This window comes from Diabrotica virgifera, chromosome 3 (genome assembly GCF_917563875.1).
Source record: "Diabrotica virgifera virgifera chromosome 3, PGI_DIABVI_V3a".
Lineage (NCBI taxonomy): Eukaryota > Metazoa > Arthropoda > Insecta > Coleoptera > Chrysomelidae > Diabrotica > Diabrotica virgifera.
Genome location: NC_065445.1, coordinates 249,436,595 through 249,462,848, shown reverse-complemented (window position 1 = coordinate 249,462,848; position 26,254 = coordinate 249,436,595). Strand labels below are relative to the sequence as shown.

The 26,254-nt window shown below is 32.0% G+C and overlaps 1 protein-coding gene across 1 annotated transcript in view; it reads right to left on the bottom strand.

Moving 5' to 3' along the window:
- LOC126881678 (elongation of very long chain fatty acids protein AAEL008004) overlaps nt 1–21,551 on the bottom strand; it is a 149,561-nt gene extending 128,010 nt beyond the window's left edge. Inside the window, exon 1 of the mRNA XM_050646081.1 lies at nt 21,184–21,551. The gene's annotated coding sequence lies outside the window, so the exon portion shown is untranslated. The remainder of the gene's footprint in view (nt 1–21,183) is intronic.
- Between the last annotated feature and the right edge of the window lie 4,703 nt (nt 21,552–26,254).

Sequence of the window (26,254 nt, the reverse complement as noted above, 5' to 3'; positions counted from 1 at the left end):
AGTAGATATACATACATTGGAATAGTGAAATAGGTACAATAATTATTATACTTTGAACGCAAATATTGCATTAAAAATGCAGTAATTGGAAAAAGAGGTATCTAAATTGAATTTGATAGTGGATTAAAAACAAACTAAAATTCGGACAAGAGACAATGAAGACCCCAACAATTATAGAGGTACAGAGGTAGAGGTAGAGCGTCGATAATCCGAACTAATTGATACATAGGTAGTTCGGATTATCAAATTGTTCGGATTATCGAACATATGTTCAAAATACATACAAAGCTCATAAACATAGTACATATGTACATACGTTTTAGTTACAAGGAATAAAACACCTGCATAATAAACAAATATATTGTATGTATTTCTGCATAAACAAAACAAAAATCCGCGGTCATATTTTGCCTATATTGTCATATTAAATCCAAAAATTCGGTCCGCGATCATATTTTTTAATTTTATAATTTTTTTTGCGTTCAGATTAGCGAACGTTCGGATTACCAGGGTTCGGATTATCGACGCTCTACTGTATAAATATACTGAACACCGCACTTAAGCTAATCATAAAAGCCCTAACCAACAAAATCAATAAACTAATAACTTTATCAGATGAACAACAAGGACTCAGATCCGAAAGATCCTGCGTAGACGCCGTATTTGTACTGAGACAATCACAGAAAAGGCCATTGAGTACAATAAACTAGCATATCTGTTTTATAGACCTGACAAAGGTTTTCGATCACATCCAAGTCGAAGACGTCTTACATTTACTGTATATAAGAATCATACCAATCAATATTATACAAACCATCGGAAACATCTATTTTCATAATCGAATACAGGCAAAGATAAGTGGAAAACTAATAACTAACGCAGTTTATACCAATACAAAGCGGAGTCAGACAAGGTGACTCATTAATCCCACTGCTCTTTAATATAATAATGGACGAAATAGTAGAAGCAGTACGTAAAGGTTATGGTTACAGAATGGGAAACAAAGAAATCCAAATATTATGTTATGCAGACGAAGCACGTCGTAATAATCGCCGAGACAGAAGACGATCTCCAAAGATTAACACCAGTGGTGGATTTAGGGGGGGCTAGAGGTGCTGTAGCACCGGGCCCCCAGGTTGAAGGGGCCCCCAGAAGACCTACACATTTGTCTAAAATTACGTATTTGGCATTCTGACGCGCCGTCGTACTTACCCTACCAAACTCCTCTTATTTATTGTAAAAATTACTTTGAAATTATTGTTGTATTGACAATTTCATATAATCTTTTTTCTGAGAGAAAAGGAAAGGAACACCCGATAACCACCCTTTTATGACATGACATAAATGGCAACAGATTAGCAGGTATACTTTTACATCTCCTTTTCAGAAATCTTACAATACAATGCTTTTAAATCGCTCTGAAAGTTAAAGGTGTTTGACAAAAATATATGTCTTTCAATGGGTGCCATAAAGTTCAGAAATGAAATATAAAATATACCTACTTTACCCTTTAAGCTTAACAACAAGTAAAGCTTTTGTTTACAACCAAGTAAAGCAGGGGCGTCATTTGGGCGTCCAGACGGGGGCATTTGCCCCCCCTGGCCCTAAAAAATGACTGAAATTTACAAAAAATACATCAATATTCATCATAACATCATATATAATGCATTGTATATATATATATAGTGCTTGCCCCCCCCCCAAACAAAATTTCAAATGACGCTCCTGAAGTAAAGTACCTGAAGAACGTCAAAGACGACAATTAGTAATTCATACCTACTTGTGTTGGCGTTAGCTTTTAGTCATTTATCATTAGATTGTGAATCGTGAGTTGATGCTGGTGAATTTTATTTATTCGGTTCGGATTAATTGATTATTCAAAAAAACGAGCAGATTAAAAAAAAATTTCCAGACGGGCCCTCTTCACATTTAGAAAGTTCAAACAAATTTAAAGTCGAAACATTTTATTTATCGATCGATACATTAGTGACAGAGTTAGACAAGCGACGTGAAGCATACGGTTATGTATCTAATCTTTTTGCATTTTTTGGAAATTTTCGCACTATTGAAGGTGAAACATTAAAACAATATGCGCGAAATCTTATCGAAACGTAACCGCTTGATATAGATAATGCATTTATCGAAGAGATTATATTTTTTCAAAATTTTATTTTATTTCTTCCTAATTCCGAGAATTCTGTAGTAACACCTAAAGACATGTTGGATATTATTATCGAAAAAGACCTTGTTTCAGTGTTTTCAAATACCTATATTATTTTAAGAATATATTTAACTATATCTATCACGAACTGCGAATCCGAAAGATCATTTTCAAAATTAAGCTTTATTAAAAATAAATTAAGGTCATCAATGGGCGAGAACAGATTAGTTTCGTTATCGATCTGCTCTATTGAGAATGACGTATTGGGGGAAATTGATTTTGAAAGTGTCATAAAAGCATTTGTTGAAAATAAACAAAGAAAAAAAAGCGTTACCTTGTTTTAGCCTTGTATCTTCTGCATAATTTTAAATGTACTGAAGTTTATATTGTTTTAATTTTTAAAGTGCCTTGTCAAAAAAGAGTTGGGTAGGGCCCTCTACAAGAATTAGCACCGGGCCCACTAATGAATCAATCCGCCCCTGATTAACACACATCTTCAATACAACAGCCAAGAAATACAATATGATAAAATCAGCAGAAAAAACCAAATATATGACATCTAAATACCCACTACGATGTAAAATTGAAATTAACGGAAAAATAATAAATAGTCCATGTGGTGAGACCGCTCCCGTCTGAAAAACATTTCTAATTCGGTTTCTCTGCGGATTCATTTTCAAAAATGTCCCCTTTAAACAAATCTGAAGGGTGCCGGACGGAATTTTTGGGCAAAAATTGTTTAAACAATTTTTTAAACAAATACATAAAAATACTCCAAAAAATATATTTTTAGGTTTTTTGGGTAATTCTAAACAAGAAAGGTATCTGTGATTTTTCTCAAAAATTGACAGTTTTCGAGTTATAGGCGATTTAAAATCTAAAAAATGAGAAAATGAGGCTTAAAAACTCATATTTAAATTAGTATCTTCAAGGGTGCCAATAACTTGGATTACATTTTCAACATTCCGTTTCAAGATTCCGAAGAGTGATCGGGTCTAACTTCAATTTAGACCGTAGTTTTTTTAATTGTTAATTATGCATGTCCATCCGATTTTTTGGCCGGTGCGGCGCTCTCTATTTCAAAAATCTTCTATTTTCCTGCGAAAAATATTTTTATAGATTCTTTGGGACATACTAAATAAAATAAGTTTCCTGACATTTTTCTCAAAAGTTACTAGTTTTAAAGTTATAAACGATTTAATATTCGAAAATGTGTTTTTTTTGTCATTTTTCGGATTTTAAATCGCTTATAACTTTAAAACTATTAACTTTTGAGAAAAATGTCAAGAAACTTATTTTATTTAGAATGTCCCAAAGAATCTAGAAAGAATATTTTTCGGAGAAAAATAGGAGATTTTTGAAAATAGTGCGCGCTGCACCGGCAAAAAAACCGGATGGACACGCATAATTAACAATTAAAAAACTACGGTCTAAATTGAAGTTAGACCCGATCACTCTTCGGAATCTTGAAAAGGAATGTTTAAACTTTAATCCAAGTTATTGGCACCCTTAAAAATACTAATATAAATATGAGTTTTTAAGCCTCGAAAATGCGTATTTTCGCATTTTTTAGATTTTAAATCGCCTATAACTCGAAAACTGTCAATTTTTGAGAAAAATCACAAGATACCTTTCTTGTTTAGAATTACCCAAAAAACCTAAAAATATATTGTTTGGAGCAATAAAAGGTAATGCTATGTATTTGTTTAAAAAAATTGTTTAAACAATTTCTGCCCAAAAATTCCGTCCGGCACCCTTCAGATTGGTTTAAAGGGGACATTTTCAACGAAAACTTTTCGTTTATAAATTTGCAAAAGTCTGTGTGTTATTGCGTCGCCGCTCCTGCAATACTTAGAGCATATGTATCGATGGATTCTTATGTAGTTTTGTCTTCTGAATCCAAATCTGAAAACGGCATTTCGATATCTCAAACCGTCTTCGAGATAATCGACCTCAAAATCTAAAATGTGACGTCACAATCCGGTTATCTCCTACCAGGCACTAAACGTCAGCTGAAATCTTTGATTAGGAAGTAGGCTACTTTTTTTAATCTGAATTTGTTAAGCAAAGCAAATGTTAATATTTATATTTAAGTTTGACACTTCGTTAATGTCAAACTAAATTTTAAATTATTTAGCTATTAATAAAACATAAATGACATTTTATAGTGAATTTAATTATTATAATAATATGTGTAATAAATGTATAAAAATACAATTTGAGTATATTTTGAAAGCAATAATACATATTATACTATATTAATAATGAATCAGTAGAAACAATTATATTTAAATTTGGTAAATTATCTATAACTCCACTCGACCAGCGACCAGCGCACACAACTCAAAACACAAGTACGCAAATACGGTTGCGCGAAGCGTGGCGCAAAGCCGTGGAATTTACGAGACTCTCTAGGTCTGTAGATCCAAGTAAAGTGCATCAGTAAAAAGTATCTTTATCATGTATGTATTATTTATTTTACAATATTGGAAAATTGTTATTTAAAATGTGGTTTGGAATAAAAAAGTATGTTCTGATATATGAAATTACATCCTTCTAATGGAAAAAAATATTTGACGAATTTTCTCAAATTATGGATACCAACACCATTTTCATTTATAATTCTTGTATTTTTAATTTGACGAAGAAAAGTTATTCTTCATAAAAATCTCTTCTTGGTCTAAGATTTATGATGCAACCATCATGAATCAAATTTTATTAATTTTATACGAGGTATGTAAAAAATATGAATTTCGAGTAAAGTATCTTTATAGTCCACAACATTTAAATTAGAATGATGTACTTGCACATTAAAACATAATTTTTAATTCTAAACAGTTTTTCGTAATAGCAATTTTCTATATTATGAATTTAAATAGGTATATAAACAAAGTTTTCGTTATAATAATGCTCGCATTTTCAGCTTGTTTAATATGAATCCGCAGAGAAAGCGAATTAGAAATGATTTTCAGACGGGAGCGGTCTCACCACATGGACTAAAAGCAGAAAGCAAGATTTAGATATCTGGGAATAGATATAATCAGTTAAGGAGATGTTGAAGAGGAAGTACGACAACAAAGCTTAAAAGCAAGTAAAGCGGCGGGATCCCTTAATGACACAATCTGGAAGAACAAACACCTAAGGCAAGACACAAAAGCAAGAATCTATTAAGCAACAATTAGACCTATATTGACATACACGGAGCGGCGTAGACAAGACCTGACACATCTAAAACGAAACGACTACTAAAAACAACAGAAATGAAAATACTCTGAGAGAAAATACAGAGAGACGAATATCAGGGAAAAGTCTATTATATAGGGAGAGAAGCGAAAACATAAGAAGATCATGCAATGTAGAAGACATAAATGGATGAGTGACAAAACAGAAACAGGAGTGGAACGAACACATTAGTAAAATGGCAGAGGATAGGATAGTACGAATAGCACGAGATAAGTCACCAAATGGACGAAGAAGTATTGGCAGATCAAGAAAAAAATGGTGCGATAACTTACACAATTTAGGAGGCTAATAGTGAAGAAGAAACAGGCTTTAAAGCCTACATACAAGAAGGAAGAAGAAGAAGAAAAAGAAGAAGAAGAGATAACCCGCACGACATTTTTAAAAATGAGGTCATTCTTTTGTAATGGTAACTTGCAACTTCAACTTCGAAAGCGCATGATTAACTGTTACATTTGGTCAGTCCTTTTGTATGGGAAGCATGGGCATTAAAAATATCCAGCATACATCGTTTGGAGGCCTTTGAAATGTGGTTGCACAGGCGTACACTGAAAATACCATGGACGGTAATGCTAAAAAATGTAGCAGTCCTTAAGAGAGCAAATGCTGCCCGCGAGCTGCTGGATAACATCAAATATAGAAAGATGGCCTATTTTGGACACGTAGTAAGAGGAGACCGGTATAATATTCTTCAACTTATTATGATGGGTAAAATCGAAGGACGCAGAGGAATTGGTAGAAAGCAGGTCTCTTGGTTGAAGAATATCATGGAGTGGACAGGAATAAAGAAAGCAGAACAACTATTTAGAATAGCTAGAGACAGAGACAGTTTCGCCATGTTAATCGCCAACGTCAAGGGGACTTGATAGGGCACGTTAAGAAGAAGAAGGACATACTGCAAGAAGTTATGACAATCTTGTGAGACATACTTAATATATAATTTCGAGAAGAGTAGTTGAAGGTCACAGGAGCAGATGTCGCTCGTACACTCGATGGACAGATCAAGTGCAGAAAGAAATGGAGAAGAGAAGCCATTATCTGACTCCTTGAGAGCAGCCAAGGATAAAAGTCGATGAAAGGAGATAGTTGCTAGTCTTGTAGGAAATCTCGACCCTTAGTAATGAGGACAATGCTGGGAAGAGCTGGTAAAAAATAGATATAGAATAATTAGTGTGACCAACTCCAATTCAGTCGAATTCGGGACAAGGTTGAAAGAAATACCTAAAATCCGGGACTTTTCGATGAAAATCGGGCTATTTTTTTAACATAGAATTTAATATAATCATTTTATTGATTATTTAACATTTTTATGTTGACAAATTTTTTTTTGATGGGATGGACTGTAATGATAATTACATTTTTGTTAGTTTTTGACGTTTCGACTTCCAATCCGGAAATCGTTCTCAAAAAAGGAAAAATTAGAAAATCAACTGATGTTGGATTTCCATGTAAATAGAACCTTAGATTAATATAAAAAATATATTTATCATTGTTATCATTATTTAATAACCATGCTTTTGAATCGTCTTTTCAGAAGACGATAATTAAAATACTGAAACGGGAAAAAGTCCAGAGTTTGTGTTTTCGTAGAACTATAATACCACGATATAAAATGCATGCGTTTTGGATGTGGTATTAGTATTACACTTTAGGAATTGTCGACTTTTTTTCGTCCCACCAATTCAATTTGATGTGAATTCTTAGAAGAATAACGTATTCAAAATTTCAAAATAGAATTTTACCAAAACGTTGAAAATCCGGATGGCCCGGAAGCCTTGTCCGGGACGCCGGGACACGACTTTGTAATTCGGGCCATGTCCCGGATTTTTAGAGCTAGTTGGTCACACTAAGAATAATAGACAGGTAAGATTATTAAAAAGGAGGGGTAGAAATATATGTATTGACTCAATTATAAAAATAAACAAAATATTACTGAACTATGGAAAAATACCCAAACGCATAAATATTATTTAGGACTTTCTATAACAGGGTTAACACACACTGTATAAATGAGGAAAAACACCAACTCTTTCACCAAAGCATCAAATAATAACTTATTGCAAATACAATATTCATGATATAAAAATACTATTTTTAATTATTAAAGAAAGTGATCTTTACAGCTCGTCACATCAGTATTTACTTTTCGTTCTACTTGAAAATCCCCATGTGCCAAAATTCCGAGAAAAAAATCATAAATAGAAACACTTATGACAGTAAAAAATAATTATCACCTAAGTAAATTTTCTTGGTGACCAGGATATAATGGTATGTAATAACAATGAAATATCACACCTGCTTATTATATTTGTCTAATACCAATAGTATTAGACCTGGATCCCGCGTACCAAAAAAAAGTTGATTAATAGCAAGCTAAAAATTTGTTAATAGCTTAATGGTGTTTAGTCGGACATTAGTAATTTGACGTACGGGAACACTGGAACAGGGAAAGTTTTAATTGTGGAACAGTTTAAAAATTTGGAACGTCAGATTACGAAGACGTCCCATGAATTTTGTCGGACAGAACATCCAATTGACTTGTTACCCTTTCATTAAGCTCTCATACAAAAATCAGACTGCTATTACTAACCAACATGATTCCTGTCATTTGACATGTTCTTTGTGTTCCACTCATTAAAATGCCCAGTTGGTGATAAACACCAGTCTGATTTTTACATGAGAGTTTAATGAAATGGTAACAAATAAATTGGAAGTTCTGTCCGAAAATATACATGAAACGTTTTCGTAGTCTGACGTTCCAAATTTTTAACATGTTCCACAATTAAAACTTCCCCTGTGTCAGTAATCCCCTACATCAAAGTTTGTCCGACTAGACAGCGTTAAGATATTAACAAATTTTCAGCTTGCTATCAATCAACTATTTTTTGGTACGCGGGATCCAGGTCTATATATTAAACTATATACCATGTATCTCCATAAAAATATTGTAATAATTTATTTAGGTTTTACTGTAACCTAGTGTCCCACTTAATGTAGATAGTAGAGGAGGAGATTATTTTCCTTGCATTATTCTAATTATTTTGCCTTTACTCATTATATTAATGATTTTGTTCTATTTTTCTTTTATATCTTGCATCTGCCATTATATGTTGTCTATCATGCAGACGTAGACGTTTCATCTTTTAACCCCTCTTTTATCTATCAATATATACATGTCCTGTTATTCTTATTGGGAATCTGATTTGATTTGTACCCGAGGGTGGTAATCTCAACAATAATTATAAAGGCAGCACGATAGAAAGCAAGTAAAAGTAATTTTAATTTATGATAGAAGTGAAATATATTTAAATTGATATCCTACAGTAAAATAACAAATAAGATGCTGAAAAAGTCAAGCAGCAGATTAGATAATATTTGGATAAAGCATTCAAGTAATTGTTTAATTGAAAATAGAGAAAGGTACAATAAAACCGTTTAAATAAAATGATACCAGCAGATAAAAATATAAATGTAAGAATATATCAGAAGACCCAAATATTATTAGGTATAAAATGTGATGGAAAGGACAGCAAAATAAACAGAAAACAATTTATAATTGTCTGTCTTTAAAATTGGATACATAATATTTATGTCAATAATAATTATTATCAAATACGGATTCCATTATTTCCATGTGACGTTTTGTCTAAAACTGAGGCAGATATTAGTGATGTTGAAAAACTAACTATTCGTTACAAAGTACTCGTTTCTTACGAATACTGAAAGTAATGATTACTATACAGAGAGGCAAATCGTTACTTTGATAACTCAGATTACTTCGTTACTTTGTACCAATCGTCTCAGAGCGAGTAACGACTACGACTATTGTAGTTGTTATATCGGATTACCTATACAAAATACCTACCTACTGAGAAATACGATTCTCCATATGATTACCGGTACTCAAATAGAAAAGTAACAAAAGTAATCATAGTAATCAAAGTAACGAATACTGTAAATGATTACTTTACACAAAAGTAACGATTTGTAACGAATACTCGAAAGTAAATATAATCAACATCACCAGCAGATATTATCAACAGAGATCAGGCAACAGGAGTCAGTTTTCGTCACTTAATGATGATCTTTGAATATTTGCCCTAATAAAGGCAGTGTGGCATAAAGGATAAGAAAATTTTACCAAATGTATTCATGTCCACATGTCCAGAACAGCTCAGAACAGGTGTAGACGTCTAGACCTAGCAAGAATTGGGTTGCTTAGATTAGTATCACAGATTAACCCAACTGTTGGGATTAATGTTGGGTTAATCTGTGTTAGTATTAACACTCCGCTGTGGCGTTATAAATCTTTGAAATGTCGTCCCTTTAGAAAGAAAAAAAGTGTAGAACAGAATAGAACTTTCTTGCAAGAGCAACTTAAATCAAGTCTAGAATAACTTGAAACCTATCGAGAGTAGTGGTGTAACTACTAAAAGCTATTCTAGATAAGATTTTAAGCTGTTATAAAACAGCTTATAAAATATGTAGAACAAATTGAACAGACAGGTTGAGAACAGTTTAGAATAGTTACAATTAAGTAAAAAAAACTTTATAAAGTTGAATTCTTCATAGATTTCGATTTCAGAGACTAAGCAAACTGAGTTACTCGAGTGCGTCAGATTATCATATGGGGAGAAACCTGGTACCCTGCAGATGTACCTCTACCATATATTGGCTCTTAACACAGGAAAGTTCGTTAAGGGGGGCCCGAAAAAAAAAATCTATCATTAAAAATACTTGAAATTGTCAGATTAAGATAGGTAAGTTAAGTACATGCAAAAGAGTGTATATTTCAAAAATCTGACGATTTAAGCGGACCGTAAGGAAATGGGTGAGTCAAAAAGCTTCACAAAAAAAAGCGAATATTTTGCGAAAAAAACGTCCGATTGAAAATCTAAAAAACACGTCTTCAATATTTTTCAAAAATCTATCGAATGGTACTAAACATGCCCCAACGGAGAGGGGTGTGGGGTAAATTTAAAATTTTAAACACAAACCCCGCGATATTTCGCAAAATGAACATCAGATAGAAAAACTGCAAAATACACTTTCAAAATGTTTTTAAGATATCTATCGAATGGTATCAAACACGACCCCCCACAGATGGGGTTGGGGTTACTTTAAAATCTTAAATGGGAACCCCAAATTTTTATTGCAGATTTGGATTCCTTATGTAAAAATAGGGAACTTTTATTCATGACATTTTTCGAATTATGGATAGATGGCGCTATAATCGGAAAAAACGATTGTTGGAAATGGAAAATTAAATTAAAAATAAAAAGTCCCCACTAAAATGGAAAATTTTGCTTAACTTTTTTTGGTTTTAGGTCCTAATAATTACAACCCAATAGGTCCCCATAACGCTCGAGTGACTGCAAGCACACTTTGCTCCCCTACCATACTGAAAATTTTTTTGCGCAATAATAAAGGTAAAAACAAAAGTGAAATTGGTAAAGTAACGAGTTTAAGATGAATACAATTCTAATACATTTTAAAGTTATTTTAAATCTAGTGTTTCAAAAAAAATGTTCATTTTAAATATATACAATGACACAGACTTGGTAAAAAGATTAAACGAGGAGAGAGGATACAAAAAAATAACATTGCTCTACATTAATGCAAAAAAATCATTAAACCGGAGCATCCAAAATGTGTATCCAATTATATTAAATCGTGTGCTTATCGTAATTGAGGTCAGTGAGCGAATATAAGTAAAAATCGTTGGATAAGTGGACTGTTTTTAAATATGGTAAGATTTTCAGAGATATAAAAAAGACTACGGAAGAAAAATATTATTCTATCTGCAGCGTTGTCTTCCATCGAAAGTTGGTCATTAGTCTGGCTAATTTATTTCTATTATCCACTATTTTATTTGTAAACTATTTGTACCTATTTGTGCTCCCAAATCAGTACTCAGTAATATTCTTAAGTAATTCCTAATAGTATATTATGCAACGAGCATTTAATGATGGTCATTATGAAGTGAGTATGAGCGATAAGAAGCGAGCCGTATGCGGCGAGTTAGAGTACGGCGGCGAGTATAGAGTACGAGCGTCATAATGATAATTAAATACAAGTTGTATACATTATTTTTTCTATGATCATTCACAAAAAAATATATTCAAATTTATTAATTATGTAACGCAAAAAAATTAAGTAGTTTGTCAGTTTGACAGTTTGTTTACATATTGAGAACTGTCAAAGCCATTGTATTTGACTCGCCATTGGTCACTGCGCGTGTACCACCTTTATCGCGAATGCTATTCGCGGTGTGCAAGTACTTGGAAAGGGAAACGAGAAACGACCGTGCGCGAGTCGCGTAGAAATATTGCAACTATCTTAAATAATTCATATTGTCAATTGAAATTGTCAAATTGATGTATATTTCATACCTTCTGTCATTGACGCAGAAAAATTATATATTGCTCCATAATATTGATATGATATGCAATTATTATATAAAGGTAAATTTAATTAATTGTATTTTGCTTGTAGTACTGCATTTTAATAACTGATTTTATTTACTACATACAATTGTTTACGTTTGCTAAACATAACCTGCATCTTATTTTTTCTTCTTATTATTTTTTTGGACTATGGTCTTGACAATTATCCAGCAACCAGGACTAATATAATTGGCCAATATAATTAAAAGCGCGAATAAAAGTACAGAGCGTAGAAATAGAGGTCGCTTTGCCGAACTTGCACGGTCCCAATATATCGCGATTGTATTAGTTAAAAATCTGTATTTTAATGAAAATCTGACATTACAATTGATATATTATAGTATGAGAAGAGAAAAATGTAATATTTATTCGCCCCACTCTATGTTTACCTTATATTTTTCTTCCAATATTTGGTACAACAATTTCGGGTCCTTATTTCGCATTATGTGTTGGAGATATTTTCCTTTTTTTATTTTATCGAAAACAATATCCCATACCCCTTTATGCATACCTAGTGTGACCAACTCCAATTCAGTCGAATCTGGGACAAGGCTGAAAAAAATAACTGAAATCCGGGACTTTTCAATGAAAATCGGGCCATTGTTTTTTTCAGAAGTCGATAATTATAATACGTCTTCTTCTCGTTGTCCTTATGTCTAAATTTTTATCCTGTTCAAGAAACTGTAGTAATTCTAGCCAGCAAAAAATTAAAAAATTAGATGACTTCTGGACCTGATAAAATACCCTCTTTTTTTATTAAAGATTGCATAGGTGCTTTAACTAAGCCATTATTAAAAATTTTCAATTTGTGTCTATTATACAAACAGTATCCAAGTATCTGGAAGGAATCAAAGGTATGTCCTGTGTGTAAAAATGAGGAAAAGTATTGTGTAGAAAATTATAGGCCCATATCTATGATATGCAATTTATCCAAAATTTTTGAAATCATACTTTATAATCGTATATACTCTTTCACTCGTAATCAAATTTCACAATATCAGCATGGATTCATTGCTAATCGATCCACAGTTACAAACTTATTGGGAATAACACAGTACATATCTAAGGCGTTGGATAGGAGATCCCAAGTTGACGTTATATATACTGATTTTTCAAAGGTCTTTGACAAAATTCATCATGGAGTTCTTCTTTCCAAATTGTCCCTTTTTGGTTTTTCTAAAGATGCTGTCGCTTTCATAAAATCCTATTTGTCTGTATCTGTCAATTTGTATCTTATAATGGTTATAACTCTCACAAATACATACCTTCATCTGGAGTCCCACAAGGATCAAATCTAGGTCCACTCTTGTTTTGTTATTTATTAATGACTTATGTGAGAAAATTTCTGTGCCCTGTTTGTGTTACTAATAAAAAAAACGTAATTGTCTTTTAAAATACCCTGTATAATATTACAAAACTCATATTTTAAGAAAGAAGACATCGAAGAGAATCCAAAAATGTAAAAATATACAGGGTGTCCCATTTATAAAAACGAAGTTATAAGCAACTTCCGGTATAACCGGAAGTTGCAAAGAGATGAAAATATTTTCATTTAATAGATCATCCTTCAAAACCTCTTTATTCCAATTTTCATGATTCTGTTGCCTTTAGTTCTCGAGATATTTCTAATAGGCCCTTTATTTGCCTCACCCTGTATAGCCTGGATAAATTAGTCTGGGACACACAATTAACAAAGATAAACTGATAGTTTCTTCGTTATTTACGAACCGATTTTATTTTCAAAAAATGTGTTGAATAGACGATAAAAGACCACACTCAAAATTATTAAGAAATCTACAGGGTGCTATTAAAAAAATTAAAGTTAGGGTTTGTAACTAAGGGATGAATATTTAGGGGATGATTTTTTTCTACGCCATATTAAAGTGTATTACAAGTAGAATATATCAGTTTTTGTCCCATTCGAAAATCTCTATTCATTTAAGAGATATAGCGTGGCTAAATTAGTCTGGGACACCCTGTATTTCTCTTATGTACGTTGTAAATTAGAATATGCGCCTATAATTTGTTCTCCATTTTATAATTCACATGTTCAGTTGATTGAAAGGGTGCAGCTTATATTTTTGAAATATTTATCATTTAAGATTAACGGCATATATCCAGAGAGAGGTATCAGAAATAGTGAGTTGTGTTAATAGTTTAGATATGGTTTCATTAGAAATGAGGCGAAATTGTGCTTCACTAATATTTTTATTTAAATTGCTGCATAATTCAATTGACTGCCCCGATATTCTCAAACAAATAAATTTTAATGTACCTTCTTGTTAGAAATGTTTCCACGTTCAAAACTACACAAGCCAGAACAAACCTGATATTAATCTCCCCCATATTTGTTATGTGTGAAAATTATAATTGTTTGGTAAACTATTGTGATATATTCAACTGTAGTATAAGTCAACTCGTCAGAATGGCTAAGTCTCATTTGAATTATTAATTCACTTGGTAGGTAATTATCTTTTCTTTTTTCTTTTATAGTTTATAATTAATGTAAAATTTTCCTATAAATGGATACCTGTTGGACAATAAAGCTATTATTATTTATTTATTTATTTATGCCCAATAAGGACTTTGCTAGATGCAGAATGTCAGACTTTGCTATCACCTATCTATCTGTTACACATTTCTTCCACGCCTTCCGGTCTCCTGCCATTTCCTTCATCTGTTGCACTGTTTCCCTCTCTTGGTCCCGAGTTCCTGGATTTGTTCCATCCACCCCTTTCTAGGTCTGTCCCTTCATTTATTTCCCCGTCTTTTCGAATCTGTCACCTTCTTTATTAATCTGTTCTCGTTCATTCTAGTTATATGTCCAAATCTATTCGGTTTTCTTTTTTCAATTTTTTTTCTATTGCTTCCTGTCTTAGCACGTTTTTGATATTTCCGTTCCTTTCCCTGTCCAGCTTCATCTTTCCAGCTATTTTGCTCAGTTGCTTTATTTCTACTGCATTTATGCCACTTTCATGTCTTTTTTTAGGTAACTCATGTCTCCTTGCATATAGGTAGTATAGTGTTGGTACTGTGATTGACATGTATTTTAGTTTTCTGGCTGATTTACCTTTTTCCCATTATCGTATTATTAATAGCATAATATTATTCTTGTAGCTTTCTTTGTCCCATTTGCAATTTCTAACTCTAGCTTTCCGTACAGAAACGAAAAAAGTCCACCGTTATAGGTTTCGTAGAACTATAATACCACGATATAAAATGCACGCGTTTCGGATGTGGTGTTAGTATTACACTCTAGAAATTGTCGACTTTTTTCGTCCCACCAATTCAATTTACTGTGAATTAATTGAAGAATAACGTATTCAAAATTTCAAAATAGAATTTTACCAAAACGTTGAAAATTCGGATGTCCCGGAAGACTTGTCCGGGACGCCGGGAGACGACTTTTTATTTCGGGCCATGTCCCGGATTTTTCGGACTAGTTGGTCACATTATGCATACCCAACCTTCTAAGAACTTATCCCTAGTTTTCTTTTATCCATTCGTGAAATACTGAGCTTGATGCCTTGATGTCAGATCACGAATACACGAAGAGATTAACATTTTTAAAACAAGATGGCACAAGAAGTAGAGGAAGACCACGAAACAGATGACGTGGAAGAAGACGGATTCTAAGGGTTAGAAGATTGAGGGAATTTGTCAGGAATCGACAGGAGTGGCGACATCTTTGCGAGCAGGGCAAGATCCACAACGGATACTGAGCTTACATTATGTGTCTATACTCTATACCATATAACAACACGATACTTTTAATCGTAATACATTTTGGTCCATATCGTAGAAGCTAGAAAATAACAATTATTCTCAGTGTAGGAAAGTTTTCTAATTACTTTGGAATTACTTAAGTGGAAGTGAAAATTCTTCTTCAATATCATTTTATACTAGTCTGGTGTTATTGACAAGTATTTTGTATTAGGTGTGGATCCCGCATATGAAAAAAAGTTGATTAATAGCAATCTGAAAATTTGTTAATATTTTAAGGGTGTCTAGTCGGACCAACTTTGATATATGGGAACACTGGAACAGGGGAAGTTTTAATTGTGGAACAGGTTAAAAATTTGGAACGGTCAGAACACGAAAACGGCACATGTATTTTGTCCGATAGAACAGACTTAAACTCTCCGAACACAGATTAAACTCTCATGCAAAAATCAGACTGCTATTTATCACCAAATGGGCGTTTTCTTGAGTGGAACATGTAGAATACGTCAAATGACAGGAATTATGACAGGTGATAAATAGTAGTCTGATTTTTGCATGAGAGTTTAATCTCTGTTCGGAGAGTTTAAGTCTGTTCTGTCGGAAAAAATAAATTTGCCGTTTTCGTGGTCTGACCGTTCCAAATTTTTAACCTGTTCCACAATTAAAACTGTCCCTGTTACAGTGTTCCCATATATCAAAGTTTATCCGACTAGACACCCTTAAGATATTAACAAATTTTCAGCTTGCTATTAATCAACTTTTTTTCATACGCGGGATACAGACCTATATTGTTTTGTCATCTTTCGTAGAGTTATATTTATTTTTGTATACTCAATTTTGTTCCTTTTCCTGCTTTTATGAGTTCTCTTCTCTTTAATAGAAGTTGTTTTGTTTCTAGGAAGTGTTTCCCAGTGCTAACATTTTGATGGATAGTAGGTCTATTTAATACTTCAGTAGTAACTATAGTAATTTTCTCATTTTTCTCATTGAGACTATGTTGTGGACATCTGGAGTTTTCATTGAGTATTTTATCTAACTTTATTTTTGTATTTTTCTTTATTTGTTATGAGTTGATCAGCGTGTATTCTTCTTTTATCGTTACATATTGTATTTTTCCGTTCTAGTTAACTGTCGATTTTAATTTATTTCTCACTATTCTGCCAATGATGCCTGTGGAGAATTGATTTAGAACCTCGATGTCTTGAAATATATACATGTTACGGGCAATAACGTAAATCCGGCCACTATCGACAATGGCCTGTTAAATTGGTCATTGTCGACAATGGCTGGATATTAACGTTATTGTCCATAGAAACTGGACATTAATGATAATTTTAAATTCTTAATAACATTTCCATCATTAGCCAATAGCTAATGTTATTGTCGTTAATGGCTGGGCATTGTCGCTAATAACCAGGGGAAATGGACATTCACGACAAAGCCCGGTATTTAACGTCAATGGCCAATTTATATCATTGTCCGTAACATACATACTTTCCGTTGGTTAGTCGATCTAAGTCGATCTAATTTTTGAACTGATCCAAGTCAATTTTTTTCTAAATTTGTTCTTATAAAATGTATTCACTATGCTCAGACTCTCGTTGTTGCGAAGTTTGCTAGTGTATCACTTCTTTCATTTTTGGTACTCAGTCCAAGTATCCTCATCGCCGGTTTGTGATCTATTTTCCGGTTTGTCCACTTCGTCATCTGGGTGACTTGATATTGGCGTATATATCCGTAATTGAAATATATACTTCTCTGTTCATTTCTCTTACATAACAGCACGAGACCGCTTTTTAATGACACATTGTTCTTCTTTGGGTCTGGTTTCCGATATACCTCCTCCTCTATATTTTCTCCTTCGTAAGGATGAAGTGGCGTCATGTAAGTCCTTTGACTATTTCTGTAAAATTCTCTCTCTCCTGTGCGTGTTGTTTTGCTTCGGAGAATGAGTAACCAGTCATGTCCTTTATTTGGTCAGACCATCGTAATCGAGATCTTCCTCTGGATCTTCTGCCCTCTACGTTGCCTTCAACTATCATTTGTTCCATGCCTTCTCTTCTTCTAGTTATATTTCCAAAATATCTCAGTATATTTTGGTTGATAGTTGTGCTGAGTCTAGTTTAATGTTAAGTTCGGCTAATATTTAATTATTTGTGCGATGTGCGGTCCATGGTATGCGCAACATTCTCCGGTAGACCCACATTTCAAATGCCATTATACGTTTTGAATCTGATTTTTTGATGGTACTAGTCTCCGAAGCGTAGGTGGAGATAGGAAATATTATAACGCTTGAACAAGGCGTAATTTTGTGTTTTTTGTAATGTCAGTATTCTTTCATATTTTTGTTGCTGATCTGGCCATTATGATGCGTCTACGGATCTCGTCTTCACATCCTCCACTGTTAGTAATAACCTATGTTAGATATACCTACTATAACCCATATTACTTTATTCAGCTCGTATTGGAGATCCTCTAGTCTGTTTTCATTGCCTAATTTATCCAAGTATCGGTTTTTTATGACAAATTGTTCTTCGTTGGGTCTGGTTTCCGATATACCTACTATAACCCATATTACTTTCTCCAGTTCATATTGGAGATCCTCTAGTCTGTTTTCATTACCTAACTTATCGACTTATCGGTTTTTATTGAAACATTGTTCTTCTTTGGGTCTGGTTTCCGATGTACCTAATATAACCCATATTACTTTCTCCAGTTCGTCTTAAAGATCCTCCTTCAAGGAGAATTATGGTCGCATCAGCATCTGTTCTTTCTGCTAGAAATTATTTAAATCAACAATGAGCGTGAGTCTTCTGAGTTTCTTTATTTTCAATATTTATTCTTGAAAAATTGAAAAGATTATGTGTTAGGCGACCGGCTTATGATTGGATAAAATTTTGCTTGACAGGACGAAAGCAAAAAGTAATTATATAACAGGCCAGGGTTGTTCGAGCCGCTGGAACTAAAGACTTTTTACTTGCTTGTATGTACTTTCATCATGAGAGTATTTGGCCGTAAAACACCATGTTGGCCAATACATTCAAATGGAGAAGAGCCATAAGAAAGAAGATAAGATAAGTAGAAATGATATGAACTAAGTATCCGATACATTAAAATTTACGGTATATTTTGGCAAAAACAAAAATGTAAATATCAAAAGAGAAACTAGAACCTATAACTAAAAAATATAAAAAATGGAACAAACCTGAACAAACCTTAAAATCATACAATACAAATATGTATTAAGAGTAAAAAACAAAGAGAGAGAGAGAGAGAGAGAGAGAGAGAGAGAGAGAAGAGAGAGAGAGAGAGAGAGAGAGAGAGAGAGAGAGAGAGAGAGAGAGAGAGAGAGAGAGAGGGAGAGAGCAGAAGAGCAGGTTCAAAAAATAGGAATTATAATATAAATTTCTTTATAATAAAAATCAAAAAATTTCTTTACTTAAATATCACCCAAATTACTCCCTAATTAAAAAAAATCCCGGATATTCTTTAAAAATCCAAATATTCTTAATATTTTTCCATAAATTTTTACCTAAAACTTTATTATAAAGTTTACCATACCTACATTTAGGATATAAAATATAGAAATCTAATTTTTTATTAAAAGTTAATATCTGATAATTAAAAAATATTAATTGCGAAATTGGTGCACTATTTTTCAAACCTCTTTGTGTATTCCTAATAGTCCTGTCGCCAGGGGTGGTACAACGGCCTCCTTAATTCAGATGGACTTACCCAAGTTTTTTTTATATATTTTGACCCGTAGAATACGAATTTTTTTGGGTAACAGTTGATCCGGATGTCGATAAGATTGTTATAGACAAAGAACTTGAGGAATTACATAACAGCGATTTCTCGCAAAACAAAACATCTTTTTGTATTTTTTGGGTAATTTTAAGCAAAAAATATTCGTACAAGTTTTTTCGTAGAATGCATAGTTTTCGAGATAACCGCGGTTGAACTTTCAAAAAATCGAAAAATTGCAATTTTTGAACCCGAATAACTTTTGATTAAAAAATAAAGTAGCAATTCTGCTTACCGCATTTGAAAGTTTAAGTCAAATTATATCGGTTTTGATTATTTGCATTGCTAAAAATTTATTATTTTATTGTTAAACAAAGTTATAAACACCTAGTATGTGAGTGATGTTTTCAATGATTTCTCATTTAAAATCGAACGAGTAGGTAGAGTAGCTACAAGTGCAAGCGAGGCAATTTCTACGTAGCATGCGTTAAAACGCATGTATTAGGTACGGGAAACACTATGTGTTTATAGATTTGTTTAACAATAAAAAAAATTAATTTTTAGCAATTCAAATAATCAAAACCGATATAATTTGACTTAAACTTTCAAATGCGGTAAGCAGAATTGCTACTTTATTTTTTAATCAAAAGTTATTCGGGTTCAAAAATTGCAATTTTTCGATTTTTTGAAAGTTCAACCGCGGTTATCTCGAAAACTATGCATTCGACGAAAAAACTTGTAGGAATATTTTTTGCTTAAAATGACCCAAAAAATACAAAAATATGTTTTTCCGCAAATCGCCAGGAAATTTTGACATTCCTGTCAAAATTTCTTGAAGAAAAAGTCAGGACTTCCTTACTGTAAGGAAATGTCATTTCCTTACTGTAAGGAAATGATATTTCCGTACAGTCGTTAGTGTTCTACATAAATGATAGAAAATTATTAATAATCCATAAAACGTCTGTATGCATTTTCGTACTTTTCTCTTGATTTCTTTGGCAATAATAATTCTAATGAAGCAGTATTCACTGCCTCAACCAGCTCTGGAGGAGTCCCAGGAATGGAAATTTCATCATCACTTATCATTTTACTTTCGAGAACACCAGCAATTAAATTTATAAGCGTCAAGTTTGACAATTCAACCTCAATACGTTTCCATAGTAACCCAAGTAATTTTATTAGGAATTTCAAAGCACCATTTATTTGGGGATAAAATTATCGCGTTTTTTTTTTAAATCAATCAATATCTGTCGAATTTTAAACGATTTGCGGAAAAATAGTATGTTTACCTCGTAGGAAAAGCCACATTCCTGGACTCTGTGTTGCTAAGTCTCGGCTTGCGCCTCGACTTAGCAATATTCACAGTCGTCCAGGAATGTTAAGCTTTTCCTACCCGGTAAACAATGTACTATTGTTTTGCGAGAAATCGCTGTTATGTAATTCCTCAAGTTCTTTGTCTATAACAATCTTATCGACATCCGGATCAACTGTTACCCAAAAAATTCGTATTCTACGGGTCAAAATATATAAAAAAAACTTGGGTAAGTCCATCTGAATTAAGGAGGCCGTTGTACCCCCCCTGGCGACAGGACTAAATTTTTTATTAAAAGTTAATATCTGATAATTAAAAAATATTAATTGCGAAATTGGTGCACTATTTTTCAAACCTCTTTGTGTATTCCTAACTGAAAAACTATTTTTAACTTATAATCAACCTATGAATATTAAGGAAAAATATCTAGTTCAAAATTGTTACTGGTTACTGTCCCGTTCAAAAAATTGTAAATTTTGAAAAAAATTTTGTTAAAACTTTATGTAACATAAATAAAATTTATTTAAAAAAATTAAAATTTGCTATCATCAACTTACCGAAAATTCTAATCCTACAGCCAAAAATGAAAAAAAAAAAATCGCGAAAAAATCCACAATAGACACTTTGGGTGCGCACTAGGACCCGGTCAGTGTGACCACTGTCGCAACCGCACTGAAACTGACTCGTTGAATTTCTTCGCGAGAATGGCACTTGCTTCTGCTTCGTAAATTATTGCTTTCACTGCTCTTACCACTTCAAACCGCGGTCCGGTAGAAAATAGGCAGAATTATAATTTTATTTAACAATGTCCGATACACAACAGGTTACATTCGGCGCTACTTTCGAAATTTTAACTTGGTCAGTGGATTTCGGAGATGGAGGTGAACCATACAAAAAAAAATGAGAAGAAAGTGTTTTTTTTTCGGACGAGCTGTGAGTGAGTTCACTCAAGTTTAAATACTTTACTAGTAATTAATTGACAATAGAATATGGTGGGGGTGAAAACATCATTATTAATATATACAAAGTGTTGTAACATGTTCAAAAATAATTTCAAGGTGCAAATTAAAATATAATTTACGTACAGATACAAAATTCATGCGATTTCATGTACGTAAATACTAGGTATATCGTATAATGTTAATGAAACTAGCTTCGTAGCTTTATTGGTTCTTCCAATCAGAGCCGTGCGGTAGATTTTTCAATATGATACAAGTCTTCGAAATGCCGCCCCCTAATTTAAATTTTATTTTTATTAAATGAAACTACACAAAATGAACGTAAATCTTTTATGTTAAAAACAAAACATAGGTACTTTAAATTAAATGAAATATGTATTATGAAATATGTATTAACTTTAATTAATATTTACAAAAATTAGAATTTTAACCTTCTGACTTTAATTTTGACAAATTTGTCAATCAGATTGGTGTAGTCTAAAGTAGCAGCTAGTGAGGACTCTATTGAAATAGAAATAAGTGCTAATTTTTTTAGTTTTGTTTGTCTTATGCAGCTTCGTAAATAGCTTTTAATCATTTTTAATTTTGAAAAACTCCTTTCCACACTAACTACAGAGAGAAGGTAATAATAAAATTCTTAGTGATATAACTACATTTAGGTATAAAGAAATTAGGTTATTTTGGCACAAATAGTTCAAAACATCTAAAGGTTTCATGGAGTATGGTATCATTTGGGACATACCATGCAATTCTTCTAAAAGATAATCTGCCTCTATATCCGATTCTCTTTCTATTGAAAATATTGAATGGAGGTTTATACAATATTTTTTTAGTAAGTTATCATACAGGGTGGAGCATTAGTATGACAAAGTCCAATTACTCGTTTGTGGTAAGAGATACGAAAAAAAGTTATTTAGGTAGAAGTTGATGCACTGATAGGACCATAATTTAAAAATATTTTCAAATATACAGGGGCGTGCGTATTGACAGGGTGACACAAACTTATGTTTTTTTAAATCGAACACTCTGTATATTTTTACATTTTTGGATTCTCCTCAATGTTTCCATTCTTAAAATATATGGTTTTGTAATATTATACGAGGTAGTTTAAAAAATAATTACGTTTTTTTGTTAATTTCGTAGCAATATTTACACCCGGTAGAATTGTAATGATTTGACATCAAATTTTTATTTTACGTTCAAGCGATTTTTAATATACTCTACTATTGTTAAACATTAACAGTGTAGCGAAATGTTAAATTTTAGTATACAGGGTTGGTCGAAACACGGAATGAGTATTTTCTTAGTTTTCTTAAATGGAACACCCTGTATTTTAGTATTGTAATGAAATGATATTTTATGATACTTTGTTATTTCTTAAGCATTCCCTATACCTAAGTGCTTTAATTTGTAAGTTATTCGTGATTCTTTAAGCCAAACATTAATCGCAAGAAAAATTACGTGAAATTTTATTAGGTGGCCGTGAAAATATTCAATCAAAAATAATTTTTCGAAAAAAATACATCATAATCTGATCTGGTCCTTAATTTATTAATATTGGATGAGATATCCAAATAAATTCGTAGTTAAGATTGTTGGTGAGCAAAATATTAATAAAAACATACAATATTCTACCTCGTCGGCTATGACACTAAATTTCCTTAAAAATTTGATATTATACTATTTTTATAGTTCCAGTTGCTTTGTTACCACTACTAATATGAATTTTTCTAACGAGGAACTGATTAATAAAATTTTTGTGCTAGTGGAGTATAACAAAAATGTGCTACTAGCAATAAGAATTTTTCATCAGAAATTCCCTGATAGACGACAATTAAGAAAAGAAACGTTTAAAATATACTAGAAAGGTTTCAACGGACTGGACACTTAGATTATGATAAATCTGATCGAACAAAAACTATTGTAAGTGAAGAAAACAAGAATTAAATGTAATATTAGTATCACTGAGGATCTGCATATTAGTACGTACAACCGCTCTTACAATCTAAGTATCTAGTCTGTTGAAACCGTTTTTGTATACATACTCTCAAAATATTCTCTTTTTGGTTGTCGTCTATAAGGGAATTGCTGATGATCAATTTTTATTGCAAGTAGCTAATTTTTGTTATACTCTCCTAGCACAAAGCCATTTTAATCAGTTCCTCATTAGAAAAATTAATATTAGTAATGCTAACAAATCAACTGGAACTAAGTGTAATGTCAAATGTTTAAGCAAATTTTGTGTCATAGCCAACTAGGGAGAATTTTGTATGTTTGATTAATATTTTAAGCACCAACAACCTTAATTACGAATGTATTAATTTGAATATCTCATCCAACAGTAATAAATTAAGGATCAGACTAGATTATTATATATTTTTTTGGAAAAATTATTTTAATTGGATATTTTCACGGCCTCCTAATAAAATTTCATGTAATTTTTGTTGCAATTAATGTTTGGCTTAAAGAATCACGAATAACTTACAAATTAAAGCACTTAGGTAAAGGGAATGCTTAAGAAATAAAAAAGTACCATAAAATATCATTTCATTACTGAGAAAATACTCATTCCGAGTTTCGACCCACCCTGTATACTAAAATTAAACATTTCGCTATACTGTTAATGATTAACAGTAGTAGACTATATTAAAAATCGTTTGAATATAAATAGAAAATTTGATGTCAAATCACTACAATTCTACAGGGTGTAGATGTTGCTACGAAATTAACAAAAAACGTAATTAACTTTTAAACTACCTCGTATAATATTACAAAACCATACATTTTATGAAAGGAAACATTGAGGAGAATCAAAAATGTAAAAATATACAGGGTGTTCCATTTAAAAAAAACATAAATTTGTGTCATCCTGTCAACACGGACGCCCCTGTATATTTGAAAATATTTTTAAATTATGGTACTATGTGTGCCCCAACTTTTACCTAAATAACTTTTTTTCGTATCTCTTACGACAAACGAGTAATTGGACTTTGTCACACTAATGCCCCACCCTGTATATTTCCCTCAATTTGAAAATATATAAAAATTTAAAAGTTTTATTATGAGTTTCTAGAAGCGAAATCGATCAATCAAAGTATTAATGGCAATGTATAAAATATAGATGCAAAAATTAATTTTAAATTTATCTTCCTCTCTTGAGAGCTGATCCACAGATTTTTCGTAATCAAATTGACGCTTTTTTCTCCTCAAACTCAAATTTAATTTTCCGCTGGAAATTCGGAACTTACAGGTATCAAGATTTTCTGCAATTTCATTAGCAGTAATTTTCATTTGTTCATAGCCAGAATGTCTGTAACTTTTAATTTTCTCTATAGTTTCTGACAATATTTTTACACAATCTGACAAATTTATAGTTGCAACATATTTGAGACTGAAATTATATGAACTAAAATATCATGCCAAAGAACTACCTACACGGCAAATACATTATAATTTTTAATAATTTTTACTAATTCTCCTTGATTTTAGTTTCTGAATCTTTGTTGACGTCTTCTATTGTTTTGAATAAGGCATCATATATTTCACAAAATTGAAATCTAAAAGGTTTTAATGCATCTACTCGACTATCTAGTAGTGATGTTGATTAAAGTTACTTTCGAGTAATCATTACAAATCGTTACTTTTGTATAAAGTAATCATTTACAGTATTCGTTACTTTGATTACTTTGATTACTTTTGTTACTTTTATATTTGAGTACCGGTAATCATATCGAGAATCGCATTTCTCAGTATTTCGTATAAGATCCGATATAACAACGACCTTCACCGATATATTTAATGGATAGAAATTAAACGATATGAAATCTATTATGTTAGAAATTATTTAAAACAAGGGGTGCCCGACATAAAATTGTCCAGACTAATTAATAATTAAAAATGATTTTTTTTACAAATTCTACTAATTTTTTGGCCCGGGCAGATATTATTTTAAATCTAAACGGGAACTGGTGTATGTTTTCAAAAGATTGATAGTGTGTAAATAAATTTATTAAATCAGCTAAGTACTTTCAGCATATTATGCCATCATCAGAGCTATCCTATAAAAAGACTAAGTTGAAAAATCTTATTCATAAAAAATTATAAAGTGAAACTTACGTCTTATAGGTGTAAAAACCTCAAAAGAAGAGAAAACTTCGAACAAACACATTCTTTAGTTTAAAATAAACCCAGGGATATAACCACTGGTTAGGGTAAAAACCCTTAAATGTTTAAAAAATCACATTTAATGTGTTTTTTATAAAATGGTAGCCATTTTATAAGAATGGTAGCCATTTTATAAAAAACACATTAAATGTGATTTTTTAAACATTTAAGGGTTTTTACCCTAACCAGTGGTTATATCCCTGGGTTTATTTTAAACTAAAGAATGTGTTTGTTCGAAGTTTTCTCTTCTTTTGAGGTTTTTACACCTATAAGACGTAAGTTTCACTTTATAATTTTTTATGAATAAGATTTTTCAACTTAGTCTTTTTATAGGATAGCTCTGATGATGGCATAATATGCTGAAAGTACTTAGCTGATTTAATAAATTTATTTACACACTATCAGTCTTTTGAAAACATACACCAGTTCCCGTTTAGATTTATATAGAAGTGTGTACAAGTCAAACAGTCTTTTTCTATAGATATTATTTTAGATTTTCGGATAA